Source organism: Lissotriton vulgaris, chromosome 8, assembly GCF_964263255.1.
Source record: "Lissotriton vulgaris chromosome 8, aLisVul1.2, whole genome shotgun sequence".
NCBI lineage: Eukaryota > Metazoa > Chordata > Amphibia > Caudata > Salamandridae > Lissotriton > Lissotriton vulgaris.
Window position 1 is genome coordinate 200063161 of NC_141696.1, and position 13934 is coordinate 200077094.

Genomic DNA, 13934 nt, shown 5'->3' on the forward strand with positions numbered 1-13934 from the left:
TTTTTCAATATTGTCTTTAAGTTCTAGTGCGCGCTGAGCGGTGGCATCTTTCCTTGGCCTTGTGAGACATGCGCAGGAGGTGTTGAGGAGGTCAACGTGGTGACGTAGGAACGCACCATCACGTCCTTGACCTTACGTGGCGGCCATTTTGGGGTGCATTAAAAAGGAAAAGAGGACGATGTCATGTAAAACACATCGAGTGGCATGCTGCGGGACAATCTTGGCATTACAGGAACCAGAACGATTGGAAAGAATTTGGACAACAGGTGAGGCAGTCGGGAGGAGAAATTTTCGTGATTATTGGATTGAATTTATTACATTAAAAAAAAAAGGAAGATAGCATATAGAGAAGAAGAAGTACATTTTAAAAAAAGAGAGAGATAAGGAATATAGAATTGGAGTTTTTTTTGTGAACTTGAATGGGTGAAGGTGACAACATTCAAGAAGTGAATAGGAAGATGGCACAACTGGATTTTTCAATAAGTTCCCCGGAGCCATTTTGTCCTAAAGGTACTCAACCCACTATAAAATGGATTGAATGGACAGAGTACTTCGTGAATTATATAGAAGCTGTTGATGAAGGAAAAGAAATGAAGCCTGAACAGAAGAAGAGGATTTTGTTACACTCACTGGGACCAGTGGGTTTAAAAACATATTCCAGAATGAGCAAATGGGAAGACACAGATTTAAATGTATTTGACAACGCGATTAAAGATATGGACAAATATTTTGCACCCAAGGTGTGTATGAGTGTCATCAGGCACAAGTTCTTTCAGAGGAAATAAACTAAAGATGAAACAGTAGATGAATGGTTGGATGATCTAAAGAAGTTGGCACTTGATTGTCATTTTGGTGGACTACATGATGAACTGATTCGTGATCAGATTGTTATGTTTAATAACAATTCTGCGCTACAAGATTGGCTGTGGGTTAATGGTGACGCACCTTTGGATGATATTGTTACTATAATGAGGAAATCGGAGATGTCGGGAAGATGTGCTAATGTAGGTAAAGAAGCGGACAAGGAAGTGTCTAAAACTACGGGGACAGTTTGTAAAGTTCAAGGACCAATGAATAACTTTCGTCTGCAGCAACAAGGGAAATAGGCGAACCTACCTATGAGATTTCTGAGTAGGGGTGTAGAAGAGAGAAGGTGTTATAGATGCAACAGCAAGGAACATTTGGCTTTCAGTAAATTTTGTCCAGCTTTGAAGAAGAAATGTGCCAATTGCGGACTCATTGGTCATTTTAGCAAATTATGTTGTAGAAGCAGCAATGTTAAATATGTTTGGGATGGAGATGTTGAAGTAGAAGTGGAAGATGATGATGATGAAGAAGATTGTGTGAAGAATGTGAGGGGCAATGTGGTGATAAATATTTCTGACCACGCTATGGAAGGGAAACCAATTTGTGAAGTTTCGTTTGGTGGTGTGTGCGTGAGTGTGTATGCGGATTCGGGTTCACCTTACACCATCGTTAACCAAGATGTATGGAGACAAAAGTTTGTGGGTAAGTTGGGTGAACATTTGGATAAATCTGATATTAATCCTATTAGCTATACAGGAGAAAGAAAATAAATGTTGGGTTTTAGATGGCTCACCTTTTTATTTAAAGGGAGGTTCACAATGGGAAAATTATATGTGGCAAAAGTAGGGCCGTCTGTTTTGGGATGGTTTGATCAAAAGAATTTAAATATAATTCTAGATCCGAACAGCAAGGAGAAGGTCCTGATTTTGGATGAAAGAAGTAAGTTGGAGGATGAGTTGTGTGTGTGTTTTCCAAAAGTATTCTGCAAGGAGTTAGGTTCTCTGAAAGGGTTTGAGCATAAAATCGTTTTGAAAGAAAATGCACAACCTAAAATACATAAAGTAAGACACATTCCGATGTTAATTAGAGAGGAGGTAAAAAAAGAGATTGAAGGGTTGTTGAGCAAGGGTATAATTGAAGAAATTGAAACATCAGAATGGATTTCTCCGATCGTCGTGGCCAGAAAACCCAATGGAAAAATTAGTTTGTGCATAGATCTGCGCCACTTGAACAATAATATCGTTGTGGATAAGTTCCCACTGCCTAGAATAAATGAGATGGTGTCTTCATTAAGGGGTGCAACATGGTTTTCAACAATCGATCTCTCTGCCGCCTACCACCAGGTAGAGTTGGAACCGGAGTCCAGGAAACTCACAGCATTTATAACCCTGTTCGGTTGTTATCAGTTTAGAAGAATGCCGTTTGGGCTGGCATCAGCTGCAGCTGTATTTCAGCGTTTGAGCAATAAATTATTTAGGAACATGCACATGGTGTCATTCTTCCAAGATGACATTCTCGTGGCAGGGTTAGACAAAGGTGACCATGACTCAAAATTAACACGAGTGTTGAGTACGTTGCAAAGTGCTGGTTTGACGATTGAGAGATCTAAGTGCAAGTTTGGTGAAAGAAGTGTGTCGTACTTAGGCCATGTAATTAGTGAAGAGGGTATGAGACCTAAACCTGCCTTAGTGGATAACATCATTAAGTTTCCTGCACCAACTTCAAAGGAGGAAGTTAGGGCATTTCTTGGCATGGCTGAGTATTGTGCCAAGTTCATCAGAAATTTAGCATCAAAGGTTTACAATATTCGTTCTCTTTTGAAGAAACATGTGAAGTTTAAATGGACTGGGTTATGTGAATAAGAATTTAAAGTAATCAAGACAGATTACAGAAAGTTTGTGCTTTGGCAAGTTTTGATCCTAATGCAGACTGCATTTTGACTACTGATGCGAGCAATAGTGGCCTGGGTGCGGTGTTGTCGTAAAAAGGTGTGGATGGTAAAGAAAGTTTCATTTTGTTTGCGTCAAGAGCCCTTTCTCCTGCTGAGAGTAGGTACCCCATTATAGAGAGAGAAGGATTAGCATGTGCATGGGCTTTGGAGCACTTTTGTGCGTTTGTTTGGGGTAAACCAGTGACTATTCGCACTTATCATAGGCCATTAGTTAGGATTCTATCTAGTGACGGTACTGCCGGTGCATCTGCTAGGATGGCAAGGTTGTCTATGCGGATGAAAGAGTACATTTACAAAATGGTTTATTTGCCAGGGAAGGAAATCTTAATTGCTAATTGCCTATCTAGGTTACCACCTCCTCTTGAGGAGTGTGTTGATGACCCGTGGAATGATTTTTGTGTGGCATTTGTACATGAATCTGGCATTCCTGCTATTAGTAAGAATGAGTGGATGGAAGAACAGACTAAGGATCCTATTTTAAAGGATGTTTGTGAATATATTTGTAAAGGATGGCCAAAGAAGTGTAGTATTAAAGATGGTTTAAATGCCTTTTGGCAGGTTCGTATGGAATTATCATGTGAAAAGGATGTATTGTTCAGAGGCGAGAGGGTGATTCCACCAGTGAATTGAGGAAGAGAATTTTACAGTTATGTCATGAAGGTCACTTCGGGATTGTGAGGACAAAGTCTATTGTGAAAGGAATGTTTTGGTGGCCGGGTGTGGATGGAATGGTGGAGGACTTTGTAAGGAAGTGCACTATTTGCAATTCAGCTGACAAAACACTTAAGACATTAAAGCCTATGATGAGTGATGGGTTGATTCCTGATTCACCTTGGGATACCATTGCTGTGGACATAATTGGACCTATTGGAGAACAAAATGAATTTGGTATATTGGTCATTGATCTTTTCTCAAAGTGGCCATTTGTAAAATTTGTGGAGAAGGTGGATGCTCAATCAGTAATTAGATTTTCGGAGAAGGTTTTCATTATGGAAGGGTTACCAGTGTGCATTTTGTCTGATAATGGTGTGCAATTCACCTCTAAGATTGCTAAAGAATACTTTGACAGGTGTGGATTTAAGCATAAAACCACTGCGTTGTACAATCCAAGTGGTAATGGCACCGTAGAGAGATTTAATAGAGTGATAAAGGGTGTTATTCAAGCCTCTATGAACAAGGGACTAGAATGGAAGGTTCAAGTACAGAAAGCGGTTTGGTCCTACAGAATTACTGTTCAAAGTGGTACTGGTTTGTCTCCATTCACTATGATGAGAGGTAGGTCAGCTAGAGCCAAATTCAATCCTGGATGGTTGTTGGACAGCAAAGTGACTAGTTGGTCTCCTGTGGAAGTTAAAAAGAATCTGGTATCTGTTCACACTAAAAGTAAGGATTTTTATGATAGGCATCATAATACTAAGGAAGTACAGATTCAGGGGCTTATTAGGATAGCAGATTTTCCGCATCCTCTGGGCCGGCGGAAGCCACCGCCGGCCCGGAGGATGGGGAAAATCCGCTGCGGACCCACCAAAGACCCACCGCCACATTAGGATGGCTGATGGGTTCTGGTTTCAGTCTGCTGCTTTTCCGCCGCGGTTGGCTTACAACCCCGGCGGAAAAGCTCTAATATGGTGGCGGTGTCTCTCAGACACCGCCAGCCATATTAGGATGGGTTCCAAAACATGCTTTTCCGCGGCCGGTTTTCCGCCGTGGAAAAGCATGTGGAACTTCACTGCAGGGGCCCTTTGCGGGGCCCCTGGGTGAAGGGGGGGTGGTGGGTGCACATGGGGGGTACCTATGGTACCCCCCTGCATTTGTATGCAGAAATCGGCAGGCACCGCACAGTGCCTGCCGCTTTCTGCATACAAAGGCAATGTATGCATTTTTAACATTGCGGCGGGTGCAGCTTGAAGCCGCACCCGCTGCATTGTTAAATATAGAGGATGTGACCGCCATGGTGGCGGTCATGGAAAGGGAAGACCACTCGGTCCCCCGAACGTATGGATGGGTGCCCCGATACCCCCCGGGAAACCCTTGTGGGCGGGGGCGTGTCTCGGCTGGTATGCCCAAAGCGGCGTAGCCGGAGCACGCCCTTCCCGCCCAGAAGGGGTTGCCCTAGGCACCCGCCCGGAAGTCCGCGCTCAGATGGGCGTACCCAAGGTGGGCTCCCGCCCTCCCCACAGATGGATAAATAGAGAAGGAATCCAACGAAGCGTCCTCTTGTTCCAGTGCTCTGAAGGCTGCACCACTCGTGAGCCCTCGAAGGAACAAGCAGCAATTTTGAGAACTTGTAATCTTTGTTGTTTCTCTTTCAGTGTCAGGCGTGTGGAAGATCTAGTACCTTGTAGATCAAGTCGGATGGAGTAACCGAAGGCATGTCTGGCAAGAAAGCGGGAAAGAGCTCCGAGATGGAGAAGATGCTTCGCACCTTGGTGAACCGAGTAGCGGTGATGGACCGGAAAATGGGTAAAGTGGATTCGATCGGTCGGGGCTTAGCGGCCATCAAAAAGCGGTTGGCAGCCCAGAACACCCCCTCGGGGCGGCCTAAAAAAGTCATAGGGCCGGCCTTGCCGGATGTCGCCCCAGAGGGTAAGGGTAAGAGGAATAAGGGGAGGGCGGTCCCAGTACCAGAAGTGCCTCCATCGAGCCCGGGCACAGACAACCCAGTCGCGCCGGTAGATAGCCCGGTACCAGGTCCGGATGTGGGTTTACCAATCCCCGTAGTGATAACGCCAGTTGGGGATGACCAAATGCCCCCGGAACTGGCCCTTCAGTTAGCAGCAGTTTTACCTTGGCTAAAGAAGAGAGCAGGGGGATCAGTGGCTGCGGGCGATCCGGCTGAGGAAGCCAGACTAATTATCGAGCAGTTGCGGCAGTCAAGGGATGCCGGGACAGCAAATGTACCTTCTCTTCCCCCGCAGGTAACGACAGTGGTCACGGCGGATGGTCGAGCGAAGACAATGGACACGGCGGCTGAACCCGGTAAGAGACCATTGCCATTGGTGGGGGAGAGTTCAGTGCCTTCAAGGCGGGAAAGTTTGTCTCAGCACATTCCGGCGGCCATGAAAGAAATGATATGGGGGGACAAATACATCAATATGTTTTCACTTTTGACTGACCATCGTGAGGTAGAATATGCAAAGACCCAGAAAGATTTGTGGCACCCCAGCGTATGGCGGGCCTAGATGGTGGAATTCAGGGTCGATGAGACCATGGTGAACTGGGTCAGGGCCTTTTCTATTTTTACGGCAGTAATGGGTGAGCGTAAACCTGAAGTGTTGCCCGACTTATCATGTTACCAGAACAGGATCATGAATTTCTATGCAATGTGCGGGGGAAATGAATGGAAGGGTTATGACGTTAACTTTAGAAAAGCAAAAGAGTTTAATGAGGCTATAACATGGGATTTTCTGGACACGGTGTCGTGGCATAATCAGCTTTTGCCGGGACCGGCGGGTACGTCGGTGCCGAGCACGAGCGCTTCTGGGACATTCCAACAGAAGCCGGCACAACCCTTTCGGGCGAGGGCCGGAGGGGAGTCACATCCCAGATCCGGCGGGAATGGAGGCAAGCGAGGGGTTTGTTGGGGTTTCAACAAGGGAACCTGTAACAGGCCTCAGGGAACGTGTAGGTTCCGGCATGCTTGTTCGGGCTGTGGGAATTCATCACACCCAGAAGCTAGTTGTCGATCCAAGTCCAATGGTGCGGGAGGAAAGGGGGGATCCAAGCAGGATTGATGTGGTGCCTTGGAAGCAAACATCTTCGCCCATTGATATCTTGGCTTTGACCCCCTGGCTGAACCGATACCCAGATCATGTATCCGCCAGGATTTTGAGGAATGGCTTTCTGGATGGCTTCAAAATCCCGGCGGGTAATTTTCGGGGGAGCCCCTTCTGTAAGAACCAACTGTCTATTCAACATAACCCGGCGGTGGCCGCCAAGAAAATTGTGAAAGAGGTCAGCTTGGGACGGGTAGCGGGGCCATTTGCCTGCCCGCCAGTTGCGGATTTTGTGTTTTCACCTCTAGGAGTGGTTCCGAAGAAGGACCCGGGGGAGTATAGACTCATTCACAATCTGTCGGCCCCTAAGGGGGCCTCGGTAAATGAGGCTATTGACCCTGAGGTATGCTCAGTGCGATACGCATCATTCGATGATGCCGTCGTTCTGCTGAATCGCCTGGGCCCCGGTGCACTGTTGGCAAAATCAGACATCGAATCGGCATTCAGGTTGCTCCCGGTACACCCTCAGGACCAGTGCTTGCTGGGATTCACGTTCCAAGGGAAGTATTACATGGATAAATGTATGCCCATGGGTTGTTCAATTTCATGTGCCTATTTTGAAATGTTCAGCTCCTTTTTGGAATGGGCGTTCACCGAGGCCACAGGGCATAGGCAGGTGATGCACTATTTAGATGACTTCCTTTTTCTAGGTCCGGCAGACACTACGGAATGTGCGCAAACACTGCAGGACTTCTGCACACTCATGCGGGAGTTTGGGGTCCCGTTGGCGCCAGGTAAGACGGTGGGGCCATCTACCTCACTGGAGTTTCTGGGGATTGAGCTCGACTCAGTGGAGGGGTGTTTCCGGCTGCCAATTGAGAAGGTGGCCAAGTTCAGGGCTTCCTTGATACAATGTCTCCGTAAGGACAAGGTGACCCTACACCAGTTACAACAGACAGTGGGTCAGCTTAATTTTGCCTTAAAAGTGATACCGATGGCTCGCCCCTTCTCACGTTCCATTGCACAAGCTATGGTAGGCCTCAGAGAAGGACACCACCGCACTAGACTGTCGGCAGAGGTTCGCCAGGACATGCGCATTTGGTTGGCATTCCTGGCGGATTTCAACGGTCGAGTAGCGTGGAACAAACCCCCAGCATCGTCTGACGAACTGGGACCGACTCGGCTGGGAGTGTGGGATTTGGTGCGATCTTTGGTAACCGATGGTCGGCGTGGTGGCATTCAAGTGGTCTAACAGGTAACATTGGGTTCCTGGAGCTATTCCCCATTTGGGTGGCTATGTTGGCATGGCCGGAAGACTTTAGGAACCGCTCAGTGGTGTTTTGGTCAGATAACATGACGGTGGTCGAGTGTATTAATCACCAAGCTGCACGATGCAAGTGGATCTTGAGACTGTTGAAAGAAATTGTGTTGCGATGCATGAAATTGAATGTACAATTCAGGGCAAGGCATGTGCCGGGTGTCCTGAATAATGCAGCTGATGCACTCTCTCGTTCACACATGCAGGCCTTCAGGGGTTATCTACCTACAGTGGACCTAGTGGCGGCACCGTTCCCCGAAGCACTATGGCAGATCGGTGCCCCGGATTACAAGACCTCGTGGCAGCCAGTTTAGCGCCCAGGACGAGGAAAGCTTATGAAGGAGCGTTCCGTTCATACTGTGCCTTTTTAGGGCCGGTAGGGGGACATAGCTGGGGGCGGGAGGAGTCCTTCCTCGGGTTTTTGGTGGCGCTTCATAGGGAAGGCCGATCGGCGGCAACCGCCAACAGAAATAGGGCGGCCATATCTTTCATGGCACAGTTCCACGGGATACGGGACCCGACGGGTTCCTTCTTAGTCAAGAAGGCCCTCCGTGGTTGGCAGCGCCTGGAAGGGCGCAGACAAGATAAAAGGCACCCGATTGGGCTAGATAGATTGTCCTTACTACTAGCTAAACTGGATGAGACATGCTCATCGCCCACCGAGGTAATTCTGTTCCGAGCGGCGTTCACATTGGCATTCCATGGGGCCATGCGGGTAAGTGAACTCGTAGCAAGGAACAAGAAGGATGTGGAAGGAGGTCTATGCAGGGATCATGTTCAATTACGGGGTGATTCTCTGTTGATCTCGATAGCCAGGTCCAAAACTGACCAGCGCGCCCGGGGGAGCCCCAGTTGTCCCATAAGGTGTTTAGAGGACTACCTGGCACAGAGATCGACAACATGGGGGGGGGGCCCTGCTTAGGCACCAGGACGGCGCCACGTTGACGAGATTTCAGTTTCGGAGGGTGCTGGCAATTACAATTGCTGCGGCAGGCTTGAACCCGTGCGATTTTGGGACCCACTCTTTCAGAATAGGGGCCAGTACTGAGGCTACGGCTCGGGGTCTGGGTGCGGAGGAAGTGAAACAGTTAGGCTGCTGGTCCTCGAACTGTTTTAAGAGGTATGTGCGACTGCACATGTTGTAAAAGACTGATGAAATGCACTCACGCTTGTTGTCTTTTGTTTGGATTACAGTTTCGCAAGCCTGTCACGCGGGCGAAAATTGGGATCGGCCCAACACCAAAGGACCAGCGGGAAAGGATCACCGACTTGGGATCAAGTGGTATGGGTCGTGGGCCACTCATACGTGAGGCGTGCCGGGGACGTATTGAAAGCAGGTGACGCGATTCACGCATCTGCGGAATATGGGTTCAGAGTGTCCTTCCATGGGAAAGGAGGCCTCTGTTTTGACCAATTTCAGAGCTTTGTGGAGGAACTCTTAGGGCGGCAAAGGTCACCGCCATCTATAATCATAGTGCATCTGGGAGGCAATGACTTGGTAAGGCTGGGAAGACGGGTGTTGGTAGAGCACATATTGTCAGCAGTCAGTTGGTTGGCCAAGAGACTCCCGGGGTGTACGATTGCCTGGTCCCACATGATTCCCAGAAGAGTTTGGCGGGGGGGTCTGTCTGTGTCGGCGTTGAACCACTCAGTAAAGAAGGTCAACAACAAGATTGAGAAACTGTTTCGCTCTACTCATTTACAATGCATTCCTCATGGGTGTATTCGGGGTGATCACTATTATTTGAATGATGGGGTGCACCTGTCCGGGGCTGGGAATGACTTACTCATAGGAGACTTCGTAGCATGGCTAAGGGCATTGAGGAGACATGACCTTTAGGAGGTGTGGGGGGGGGCGGATAGTCGGTCAACTATCCGGCCTGTGGCGGTAAGGTCATGATCGGTGAGCAGTGATTTCAAGGTCCCTAGGGGGGGCGCCACCCAGTACGGATGGGAGCGCCCGGGGGGAGGCGGCCATTGGCCCCTCCCATGGGGGGGCGGCACCCACTACGGATGGGTCACCCAGGGGGAGACGGCCATAGGCCCCTCCCAGGGGGAGACGGCTATATGCCCCTCCTAGGAATTTCCCGGGGGCCGGATATCCGCTCCGGCGGAAGAGAGTGTGGGGAAGGGGGGAGTCCACGCTGTCCTTCTTACGGATACCTCGCACGAGAACTCGGACGACCTTTAAGATGGCGTCAAGTGAAAGGGGGCCCCCACGACAAGGGAAGTTACAGTTGGCAGCAAGGGTAAAGCCCTCTGCGCATGCGCCACTCACACCGTGAGGGCGGGAATTTGGTACAGGGATCTGACACTGGTTAAGACCTTGCCGTTGGCCCTTAATGCTAGGATGTACAATTTTATTTTAGAATGTTATGCATTTTCAGGATGCTAGACTCGGCTAGGAAACCTTTGTATTAGAGATTTGTTCAGGTTAGCCAAAGAACTTGTCTTCAACAAAAATGTAATGGAAGATAAAAGTGTACATGATTCATGAAACGTTTAATTTAAAGTTTTAAAATTTGTTTCATATTTAATAAATACGGCCGGGTGGGTAACTCCCCCCCGCCTTCCAAAAGCTCAAACTTGTGTCTGTCTCCTCCCATGGGGAATTGGTGTTGGGAGGGGGTGGCGGGCATCCCGGCCCATATGGAAAGGGAAGACCACTTGGTCCCCCCGAACGTATGGATGGGTGCCCCGGTCCCCCCGGGAAACCGTTGTGGGCGGGGGGCGTGTCTCGGCTGGTATGCCCAAAGCGGCGTAGCCGGAGCATGCCCTTCCCGCCCAGAAGGGGTTGTCCTAGACACCCGCCCGGAATTCTGCGCTTGGATGGGCGTACCCAAGGTGGGCTCCCGCCCTCCCCACAGATGGATAAATAGAGAAGGAATCCAACGAAGCGTCCTCTTGTTCTAGGGCTCTGAAGGCTGCACCACTCGTCTCTCGTGAGCCCTCGAAGGAACAAGCCGCAATTTTGACCCACCCACCAGCCCCTTTTTGCAATGTGTTTTGAATAAAGTAATTGTTGGTGATTATTTCGAATGTATTAAAAAAGATACAGTCAATTTTTGCATCATAGACGTATGCCTTTAATTGATTAGATGCTTGTAGGCCTTTTTTCCCTTGGTAGAAACGTAAAGGAATGGATCAAATAAATTGTCTTGTGCTTTAGGACTTTTTTCCCTTTGTAGTAATGTCTAAGTTGGTGAATTATTAAGCTGTTGCAGATTAGGCGTATTTTTTCTTTCCTTAGTAGGTAAAACAACTGTCGTATTTATTTTGGTCGGGCGGTAAGGTCATGATCGGTGAGCAGTGATTTCAAGGTCCCTAGGGGGGGCGCCACCCAGTACGGATGGGAGCGCCCAGGGGGAGGCGGCCATTGGCCCCTCCCACAGGGGGGCGGCACCCACTACGGATGGGTCGCCCAGGGGGAGACAGCCATAGGCCCCTCCCAGGGGGAGACGGCTATATGCCCCTCCTAGGAATTTCCCGGGGCCGGATATCCGCTCCAGCGGAAGAGAGTGTGGGGAAGGGGGGGAGTACACGCTGTCCTTCTTACGGATACCTTGCACGAGAACTCGGACGACCTTTAAGATGGCGTCGAGTGAAAGGGGGCCCCCACGACAAGGGAAGTTACAGTTGGCAGCAAGGGTAAAGCCCTCTGCGCATGCGCCACTCACACCGTGAGGGCGGGAATTTGGTACAGGGATCTGACACCGGTTAAGACCTTGCCGTTCGCCCTTAATGCTAGGATGTACAATTTTATTTTAGAATGTTATGCATTTTCAGGATGCTAGACTCGGCTAGGAAACCTTTGTATTAGAGATTTGTTAAGGTTAGCCAAAGAACTTGTCTTCATCAAAAATGTAATGGAAGATAAAATTGTACATGATTCATGAAACGTTTAATTTAAAGTTTTAAATTTTGTTTCATATTTTAATAAATACGGCCAGGGGGTAACTCCCCCCCGCCTTCCAAAAGCTCAAACTTGTGTCTGTCTCCTCCCATGGGGAATTGGTGTTGGGAGGGGGTGGCGGGCATCCCGGCCCATACATCCTTATTGCACAGGAGGGAACTCCGCAGGCCAAGCGGAGGTTCCCTCCTACTCTGGGGTCCGTCCGCGATCCTAATGGGCCCCTCAGATTGGAGATTTAGTTAGGATTAGAAAACCTTTTAAAGTAGCTAAGGGTGAGAGTCGTTTTGAACCCCCTGTTAAGGTGGCTGAAGTGTTGAAGAATGCTGTTCGACTGGAGGATGGTAGGGTCTGGAATCTCAAGAGTGTGGCAATTAATCCTGATCAAGAGGAGAGTGAACCGCCCATGTTAACGTCGGATGATTATGGGCGGATTGAAGATCACTTTAAGAGTAGTCAACTACAGTCTCAGTTGGCTAGTGATTGTGGTGGTAGTAGACAGATTGTTTCTTCTCAATCTGATTCTGATTCCAACATCCTTTCTAATGAAGGGGGAAGGGTTGGGTGTAGTGAAGATCAGCATCACATTCATACTAATGGTTGAAAGGATTTGTAATGTAATTTTGCCTTTATGCTTTTTTTAATTGTGTAATTAGTTAGGTTAAGTTGTATTTATCTTATATTTTTAATGTATATACTTTTCTTTTGTTGTTATGGGGGGATGTGTTGTATTTCTTAGTGTGTAAGTATTCCTTTAACTATCACGAGTCTAGATTGTATGGAGTATTCTATTGGGGAGATTCTATATGTAGTCAGTTGTGGAGCTGTTGCCGGATTAGTAGTACCTTTCCCCTTGGCGCTCACCTGTTATATTATATGTATTTACCTGATAAATACTGAGGTAATCTACTATAACAACCCAACCTCGTTACTACAAACAGCCTGATCCATTTACTTATTCCTGGTCTTAGTCTTATTTTGTGCAAGAGTGCAAAAAGATGGGCAAGGTCTAAAGAGTCAAATGCTTTCTCTATGGGGATTGATGTGATTTCTGGAATGCCGATGTAGGTCCCAGTACCGCTTATAACCTGCAAGACCCTCCAAATTTTCTGCACAGTGCTTCTAGTTGGCAGAAATCCAGAATTATATGGATGTACCAAATCTTTCAACAATGGGAGCAAAAAATTAGCTAACACCTCACCTAAAATGTTTTATTTGGCATTAACAATTGAGAGATGGTGGTAAAAGCCTTCCTCCAACAGGTTTAGCTTTTTCTTCAGTATGGGCATCAGAAATGCCTTTCTGGGGTGAGAGGTTGGTGGCGCCTCTCTGCAACCTTCAGGTTCATTGTCAGAAGTGACAGGCAGAATAGACTGCTATAAGTGGCATAAAACTATCTAGGAAACATGCCAGTTTCAGGGGTATTGCCTGGTGCTAACTTCCTACTAGCCACATTTATCTCATCCACACAAAAAGGTCCATCTATTAACTCAGATTGTTCTTGCTTTATTGCAGTCAAGAGTATTTGATCTGGACACTCAGCCATCACCTGCGGTAGTGCAAGGTTCCAGGCTGTCTATAACGCCCAATAAAAGTAATACACAATCTCATTTATCTGTATCTGACTGCTCACTACCTCTGAGGAGGGGATGATGGTGCCATAATCAGTCGATGTGGAGACTTGTTGCGGACCAGTCTTTCCAGTGACCTCCCTGTTTTGTACACCTCAAGATGTTGACTGAATGCAAAGTCGCTAAAAATATGCAAGTATAGATGTTCCTAGTATTAAGATCTTTTGCTGCAGAGATTGATCCGTTCCCATTTTGTTTCTTTGATTTCCAATGCCTAATTTCTCCTTTCAATCTGAGGGCATCCCTCTGTAGCAGTTTTGTTGTTACACTTTTGGACATTTGCATACATATTCTGAGTAACTAGACCTTAAATGCCTCCCATTCAGTCCTAATATCACTAGCCGTCCCTGTATTGTTTTTAAAGTACTGATCAACATTAAGCATGGGCGGAAAATCCGTTACGCTCGCGGATTTTGTGGATTTTCGGTAAATTCGCACGCAGCAAAATCCGCAAATTCGCACGCAGCAGATTTTTTTTCTTTGCGGTGTAAGTTCGCAATTGCGAACATGTAGGTGCGGCGGGCAGCAACAATCTCGCACTCGCAAAATTACAAAAATTGCAATTCTGCACAAGAAATCTACTAGCAAGCAGCATAGACTG